General features: G+C 36.2%; 1 pseudogene; it reads left to right on the top strand.

The window, feature by feature from the left end:
- The window catches only part of LOC103203413, a 110,138-nt pseudogene that overhangs the window by 12,168 nt on the left and 88,983 nt on the right, over positions 1-8,987 (top strand).

The raw sequence follows: 8,987 nt of genomic DNA, 5'->3' as shown, positions 1-8,987 counted from the left end.
AAAGATCAAAACAAAATGAAGAAAGCTTAAGGTTCATGTGGGATAACATCAAAAGAAATAACTTACATGTAATCAGAATTCCAGAAGAGGAAGAGACAAATAAAATCGCAGAAAAAACTGTTGAAGAATTGTTGGAAGAGAATTTTCCTCGTATGATGAAAGATGAGAATATATCCATTCAAGAAGTCCAATGAACCCCAAAGAAGATAGACCCCAAAGAAAATCATCAAGACATATCATCATCAAACTCACCAAATCCAAAGACAAAGAAAAATTACTGAAAGTAGCACAGGAAAAATGAAAAGTTACCTAGAAGGGGCAACCAATAGGACTAAGCTTGGATTTCTCAGCAGAAACGATGCAGGCAAGAAGACAAAGGGATAGTATATATAAAATTCTGAAAGAGAAAATTGCCCACCAAGAATTATATACCCAGCAAAATTGTCCCTCAAATATGATGGTGAAATTAGGACATTTCCAGATAAGCAGAAATTAACAGAATTTGTTAAAACTGGACCAAACTTACAAGAGATGCTAAAGGAAGTCCTTTGGACAGAGAAGCAACAGCAGCAAACAACAAGTGACCATTAATACACAAGATGACGTAACCAAGAAACCAATCCAACTATGGAATATCCAAAATAAATAAGCCTACAAGATTGACGGGGAGCTCTGGTAGCATAGTGGCTAAGACACTTGCCTGCTAACCAGACGGCTGGCGGTTCAAACCCACCAGCCACTCCTCGGAAGGAAGGTTGGGCAATCCTACTTCCGTAGTGATACTGCCTCGGAAACCCAAGGAGGGGTCACTATGAGTCGGGGCCGACTCGACGGCAAACAACAACAACAACAACAACAACAAGATTGACGGCAAATAACAACAACAACAACAAGAAGATTGTAAACAGGGAACCAGAGATATCAAATGAAAAATTGACAAATAATTACAAAGCAAAATGAGGGAAAAATTGTGTAGTTATAGAATTTCTAAATGGTAGGGAAGTCAAGACAACTACAAGATAGAACGGACTATTCTAAGCTTCGGAAGAAAGCTACAAATCACAGGGTAACCTTAAAGAAAAATGATAAACCTTCACATCAAAATAAAAAAGAGAACCAGCACAAATATTTTGCAAATACTAAAACAATAGCAAAAAGGAAATGATAACACGATTAGTAACCAAATTAGCTCAGCACAGAAAATTATATGGAACAAAGAAATCAACACCACAATAAAGCACATAACAAAACTGACAGCAACAAATTCATACTTGTTGATAGTTACATATCTGGCAAGGGACTTATCGCTAAGATTTATAGAAAACTCCAATGCCTTAACAGCAAAGGAATTAAAAATCCAATTGAAAACTGGGCAGAAGACATGAATAGACACTTCACCAAGGAGGATATTCAAGTGGGTAGCAATTACATGAAGAGATGCTCACGATCACTGGCCATCAGAGAAATGCAAAACAAAATAGTGAGATACCATCTCACCCCAGCACTTATGGCAAAGTTCAATGAGACAGAAAATAACAAATGCTGATGGGGATGTGGAGAGATTGGGACACTCATACACTGTTTGTGAGACTGTGAAGTAATATAACCTTTGTGGAAAGCAGTATGGCAATTCCTTAGAAAGCTGGAATTAGAGATACCATTTGACCCAGCAATCCCATTACTAGGTATATGTCCTAAAGAGGTGAGAAACAGAATAGGAACAGATATATGCACACCCATGTTCATTGCAGCACTATTTACAAAAGCAAAAAGATGGAAACAACCTATATACCTGACAATGGAAGAGTAGATGACCAAACTATGGTACATAGACGCAATGGAATGCTATGTAGCACTAAAGAATAATGTAAGGTCTGCAAACCACTGCACAACATGGATGAACTTGGAGGACATTATGCTGGGTGAAATACGTCAATCACAGAAGGACAAATATAGTATTAATTCATTGTGGAGGGTCAAGGAAAAATTTACATACAGTGGAAACTTTCTTTGTTGGTTGCCAGGTTGGGAGGGGAAGGGAGGGAACACTGCAAAAAAAAAAAAAAAAAAAGCATTGACACCTATTACTTTAGTTTTGTGTGTTTCACTGTACATAAATTATATTTTAATAAAATGCATTTAAAAATGAAAAAATATATATGTAATGCTTTTCAATTAATTTTTTAAAATTACTGTTATCATAATCCCCAAATCTAACAAGATAAATGAATAGTAAAAAATATAGACTAATCTTACACATTGATAAAGAAGTAAAATACCAGCTAATACACTTGCAAATGCCATTAACAATATATGGAGATTTGAATGCTTTAGGAATACAATAATAAACTAATCTATAGTCATCAATTTATAAAGATTCAATAATATAAATGAGTAAAAGTAGAAGGAGAAAAATTTGTCATTTTCTTGAAAGATACCAAAAGAACCTTTAGTAAAATTCAATATTCATGCTTGTTAAAAATAAGACACATTAGGAAACCAGGAATAGAAGGACATTTCTTCTATATGATGTGTCATCTCTATGTCACACCATCAGCCAAGAGACAATACAGAAACACTGAAGCAAGCCTGCATTAAATCAAGTTTATGAAATGATGTTTACTGTTACAAATTATTATTTAGTACTGACTGATAACCAGAAGACTGGCGGTTCAAACCCACCAGCCACTCCTCAGAAGGAAGGCTGGGCAATCTACTTCCATAGTGATACTGCCTTGGCAACCCAAGAGGGGTCGCTATGAGTCAGGGCCAACTCGACGGCACACAACAACAACACATAAATCAATAGAATAGGAAAAGTATGAATTAAGATTAAGAAATTTAAAATTATCATTATTAGGAGATCACTTTATTATTACCTGGTAAACTAAGGAAATTGAAAAGTTATCACAAAAAAAGTAAATTTAGTGAATTTTCATTTATATAAAAAGAATATATGAAATAATAATATTTTTCTGCTTAGCCTACTGTTTAAGAGCAAACATTTGGAATCAAACTAGAAAAAAAATTGAATTTTTGTTTTGAATGAATTTAGAGCAATTTCTTCACTCTCTAAACCTCTGTTTCCTCTGTATAAAACTATAACTATTATGTGATGAAAAAATGAATTAAAATCTGTGTCTATTAGCTGAGTAACAAAGAATAAGTACTCAAAAGTAGCTATATTATTTTGGAATATAAAATTTTATATTGAGTTATAGAATTTTTAGTGTGTATTTAATACATTTAAGGATATTAAATAGTACAATCAAAACATGATTTATCATATTCAAGTAATTGTATGTCATTAAAACCAGAAAGCAAAGAAAATAAAGCAGAAAAGACAGATAGAATGAAAGTCAACAATAGAAATGAGACCAAGATAATATGTTGACAATAATTTGTGCAAATGTGGTAAGATGAAGTTTTTACTTCCATGGCACTTGCCATCTAGTGTGTCTTCAAAAAATAGCTATTACTAGTAATGTGAAACACTAGGAGCTCTGGTGGCATAATGTCTAAGGCATTTTACTGCTAACAGAAGGCTGGCAGTTAAAACTCACCAGCCACTCCTCAGAAGGAAGAACAGGCAATCCGTAGACATGTTGTTGTTGTTATGTGCCATGGAGTTGACCCAACTCATAGCGACCCTGCCTCGGAAACCCAAGGAGGGATTGCTGTGAATTGAACCCAACTTGATGGCAGTGAGGTGTTTTTTTTTTTTTTTTTTTTTCCTAAGAGTATTTATGAGTAAAATCAGGAACGTGTTAAAGATTCCCATCCTTATTCCTTTTATTAAATGTTACTCTGGAAATTCTAGCAGTTCATATGGAAACAAGAGGTAAACTATTAGGGAAGGAACTCTGGAAGGATGTGCATCTAAGTTTGAAACTATCTGGACTTATAAAATTTCATGAGAAATAAAAATCTTATTGGACTTCTTGTCATAATTGTGCTATGCAAGTTTCTAAGATGTGCCCAAGATTTCCCTGCATAATCTTTGGAACTGTACATCCAATGGTTTTAAATTTTGTTATACCCACTGCTGTTGAGTTAATTCTGACTCATAGGGACTCTATAGGACAGAGTAGTACAGGAATAACTTTTCCAAGGCTGCAAACTTTATGGAAGTAGACTGTCACATCTTTCTCCCACTGGGCAGCTGGTATGTTCCATCTGTTGACCTTTTTGTTGACAGTTGAGTGCTTTAACCCCTGTGCCACCAGAGCTTCTCAAATTTTGTTATATAATACAATTAATTAATGTTAAAATAGGAGATTACCCTGGTGGACCTGACCTAATCATATGCACTCTGTAAAAGTAGAGAATTTTCTCAGGCTGGTTGCAGAACTGATGTCCAAGAGATTTGAAGTTTGAGAGGGATTCTATGTGAGGGAATCCATTACTGAAATGTAGGGTGTCATGTGTAAGCTCCCAGGTGAAAGCTACGAAACAATGGGAACCTCAGTTGTACAACCAAAAGCAAATGAATTTGTTGATAATTAATGAGCTTGGATGAGGGCCCAAAACCTAGCTGAGAACCACAGCCCCATTTGACACCTTGAGTTCAACTTGGTGAAATCTTGAACAAAGTATCTGTCCTGGAGATCTGACCTACAGAACTTTGAGCTAATAAATGGGTGTTTTAAGCCACTATAATTTGTTCACATACACAAATATATATTTCTGGTAATTTTAAAATGTGACATTGTAAAACAAATAAAAAATTCCATAAAAAACCTAAAAGATAAGGACAGCCTGATAGTTCCCTAGGTATCAGTAGACAGAATAATTTTCATTTTCAGAAAATACAAGGAAAGAAGTCAGATGTCAAGTGGTCAAGATACGAGTTAAATAACGGCCACTGAAAACGATGTAAGGATATTGTCTGCATGAGGAGGTTAGTGTTTTGAAATAACTTAAAGGGTTATTGAGAATAAAATACTAGAGAATGAGAAGAACTGGGATTAAATGAAGGAGGAAATAAGCCTAATGAGATAATTAAAATGCAAGAGGGGATGTATTTCTGCACTTCTGTCTGTCGTCCTGCCTGTGTGTTCTTCCCTTCCCTTCCCTTCTCTTCCCCTCCCTTCTTCTCTCCCTCCTTCCCTCATTCCCTTACTTCATTCCTTCCTTCATAGGAAGCAACAGATGAAAGACCTCAACCCCAGAGATTAGAGAATTCCAAGGTAGGGTAATATAAAAGGCAAAGGATTCATATGGATAAAAGGTAATTTATGGAATTTATTCTATTGGTCCATAGTTACTGAAGACCTTGTTTATTCAGGAAGGAGAAATAGCAAACAGCTCTGAAGCAAGAATGAGTTTATCCAAATTTGAGAAACAGCCAGGCCAGGGAGACTCTAAGTAACCTCTTTTTTTCTAGGAAAGTTTGGTGAAAAATAGATGCATAAAGTACACATAAGAAACACCTGAGTATTTTGTTAAAATGTAGATTCTGATTCAGTATATCTGGGGTGGAAATGCAAACTCTCTTCAGAGAGTTGAACAAGAAAGAACTGGTCCCAAGCCCTGGTAAAGATACTTTGTAGAAATGCAGTGTAAACAGCTTGTACCACCATTGAACAGGGAAATTCTTAAGAAACTTGTACTGCTTAAATGCATGCTAATGCCACTTTTTTTTTTTTTAATTTTGTCAATGTAATACAGTATATTAAATGCATTCAATGTAGGCTGTTGAAACTGAAACAGTTATCCTTTAGTGTCCCAGAAGTCTAATTACAAGCCAGCTAATTCTCTTTATCTATATTCTGATAGCTTCTCTATTAGAATAAAGAAACTGTGTAATAGAATGACTTTTGACTGTATGTTTCAGTGTTAATAAGATGTGGTTTAACTGCTTCTACACGTTTATCTCCCTCCTAATACCCTAGGGAAATGAGAAAGGACAAACCAGTTTTGCTGAACCTTATATAACATTTCAATATTATCTGCCATCCAAGGGTAGAGAGCAATTTTTATTCTGTTTTCCTTTCATTCATTCATTTTTCTTACAACAAATAGATGATGAGCACCTACAATGTTCCATGTACTGCTTTAAGTAGTGAAAAAGAACTAAAAAAAAAAAAATCCTTTTCTTATGACCTTATTCTAATGGGGATATATAAGCTATTTGAAATCAATAAGTATGCTAGACAGTAATAATTATTATGGTGGAAAATAAAGCAGGAAAGATAATTAGATGGTTTGTAATTCAATGGATTACATGGAAGGAAGGGCAAGTCTGTTTTGAAGATTGGCTGCCTACACACTGATGTCCATGATTCTACCATTAGTAATTTTGTGCTTATTCTTTACTCAGTATTGAAATACAGGTTCCCTGTGAAGGGCATGGTAGAAAATACACTGTAAGTGGAGATGAAAACTTTAGATGTTAGTTTTACTTTTGTCACTTTTCATGTTTTTGCTTTTCCCTCTTACTGGACCATGTTATTTATTTTTCTGGCTTCCATAGCATCTAAGGGATAATGACTCCCAATTCACTTCTCCAGACCTGATTTATCTCCTATGAGTCAAAGTATTTTAGACATTTCTCCCATGAATGTCCCACTGATATTTCAAACTCAGCATATCCAAATATGAACTCACTATCTATCCTATCATTTACCACTCCACATACTTGATCATTTTTCTGAATTCCATATCTTGTTTAGAACCACCATAAACTTATACAACCCAAAAATGCAGTTATCCTTTCTGTATTTTTACCTTGTCTTATATGTTCACATATTTTTCTACCTAGGGGATAATTCTCACTTCTGGCTTCTCTTTCTTTTCATAGCCACTGTTTTTAGATAAGCCTAGTTCAATAGACTTTTTTTTTTTTTTTTTTTTTTTTAAGCATACACAGTCCAACAGGCAGATGCTGCAGCATTTTGTTTTGTTTTATTTTAATTTTATTGTGATCTGAGTGAAAGTTTACAGAGCAAATTCATCTTCCATACAGCGGTTCACATACACTTTGTCTCATGATATTGACTGCAATCTCCCACAATGCAACAACTCTCCTCCCACTTCCTCTCCATAGCCACCTCATCCCTGTGTCTTTCCCTCCCATGCACTCCTGCCCCGTGAGCTGTCTCCCTGTGCATACACAACCTTTCAATTCTCCCATGACTGTAGATGCTAAGTTTTGGTAGCACAAATGGAAAGAAGGTGGTTCATGCATAGTCTAAAGCACAGTATGGCTTGTTTGACTGGTTGGACCACAAGGAACTAACTGTGTCAACTGATTTATATGGTGGATTTGTTACAGGAGGCTAAGGGAAAGCACCTAAATAGGGTGAGGGCATAAAGGTAATGACAGAACAAGATGACTTCTAGTCAACTGCTTCATTCATGAGACATTTGGTCATTTTTGAACCCACATGGAAAGAATGGTTAGAAGTATAAGCTAGAGGATGAGTTTTCATGAAGAGCTCTATAGTATGAGATCAGGATAGACTACAGCTTTTACTAAAAAAAAAAAAAAAAAATGATAATGAAATTGGACACAGGTGGAGGAAGGGGATTCCCCCTTCATGGTGTATGGACACTACTGCTCTAGCATCCCAAGGACTGGTAACCCTCTCCAAAGTTCCAAAAGTAATGATAACATGAATTGCAGTAGTGACACCTAGACAAAAGGACAAGGACAAATGGCTTTGGAGAGGAAAAACAGAAACCTGTTTCTTACCACTAAGTAGTTTTGATGATTTGTCAAAATTAAACTAGTTGCCACAGAGTCATTTCTTCATGGTGACCCCATGTGTGTCAGAGTGGAACTGTTCTATATATGGTTTTCAATAGCTGATATTTCTAAAGCAAATCACCAGACCTTTCTACTCAATGGTCTAGAACTACTTGTTATTCTAATGAAGCAGCCCTTTGGTGGACTAGTTAACTAGTTAACACACTCAGCTGCTGACTGAAATGTAGCTCTGGTAGCGTAGTGCCTAAAGGCACTTGATTGTTAACCAGAAGGCTGGAGGTTTAAACGCACCAGCCACTCTTCAGAAGGAAGATGGGGAAATCTACTTCCATAGTGATACTGCCTCAGAAACCCAAGGAGTGGTCGCTATGAGTCGGGTCTGACTCCACAGCACATAACAACAACAGACTTTCAAAAGGTCAGCCATTGTCAACCCTATCGAACACAATTCTACTCTGACATATGGGGTCATCATGAGTTAGAATTGACTCAACAACCACAAGTTTATTCTAATGAGAACAATATTATTGATGCTCACCCAATTGTAGTTTGGAGGAACTTAGACAGGGCTGTGAATGGGAAAAGCACACATTCTCTTTGAAATCAGGCAGATCTAGGTCTCCATCCCCTCTCTTCCAGTTACAATTGTGTCATCTGAGAAACACACACAGCTTTCCTGAGTAGTAGTTATTTCAAGTGTTTAGTGACAACCTATTAAGATTCTTGTGATGACAACATTAGGAAATTGTGTAAGATACGCACTTGGCACAATTTTATATATGTATACATTGACTGGCATCAATAATAATCACATCAGCGGAAATAGTGTGGTGCTTCTTTACCTCCCAGCTCTGTAGGAAGTGTATGGGATGCAGTTTTTGACATTATTCAAGGAAACTATTTTAAGAAGTCATAAAAAGCAGAAGATACTTATATGCTTTATTAATCCCATCAGTGAAACTTAAGATGGTAAGAAGGAAAAGGCAGCAAGAGAAAGATGTTAACAATGCACAGCACTGGCATTATTATTTGATAGAGCATTCATCTCAAGTGCAGTGGGCTCCTGAACCTGAAGATAAATTCCACGTTCAGTCTAGCAATACACCAGTTACCAACAGTCCTGTTTGTATAATCTGCGAAGTCGACTCAGGTTTCCCAGAGTATTATTTACAACTAGCAAAAGTGAGTTCAAGGGGGCGGGGCAAGATGGCGGACTAGGCAGAAGGATTGCACAGACCCTCTTCAACAAAGAAAAGGGAAACCAATTAACACAGAC

This window comes from Orycteropus afer, unplaced genomic scaffold (genome assembly GCF_000298275.1).
Source record: "Orycteropus afer afer isolate SDZICR_OR568_19922 unplaced genomic scaffold, OryAfe1.0 scaffold00216, whole genome shotgun sequence".
NCBI lineage: Eukaryota > Metazoa > Chordata > Mammalia > Tubulidentata > Orycteropodidae > Orycteropus > Orycteropus afer.
The sequence above is the reverse complement of the archived record's forward strand: the minus strand, read 5'-3'. Positions and strand labels throughout refer to the sequence as shown.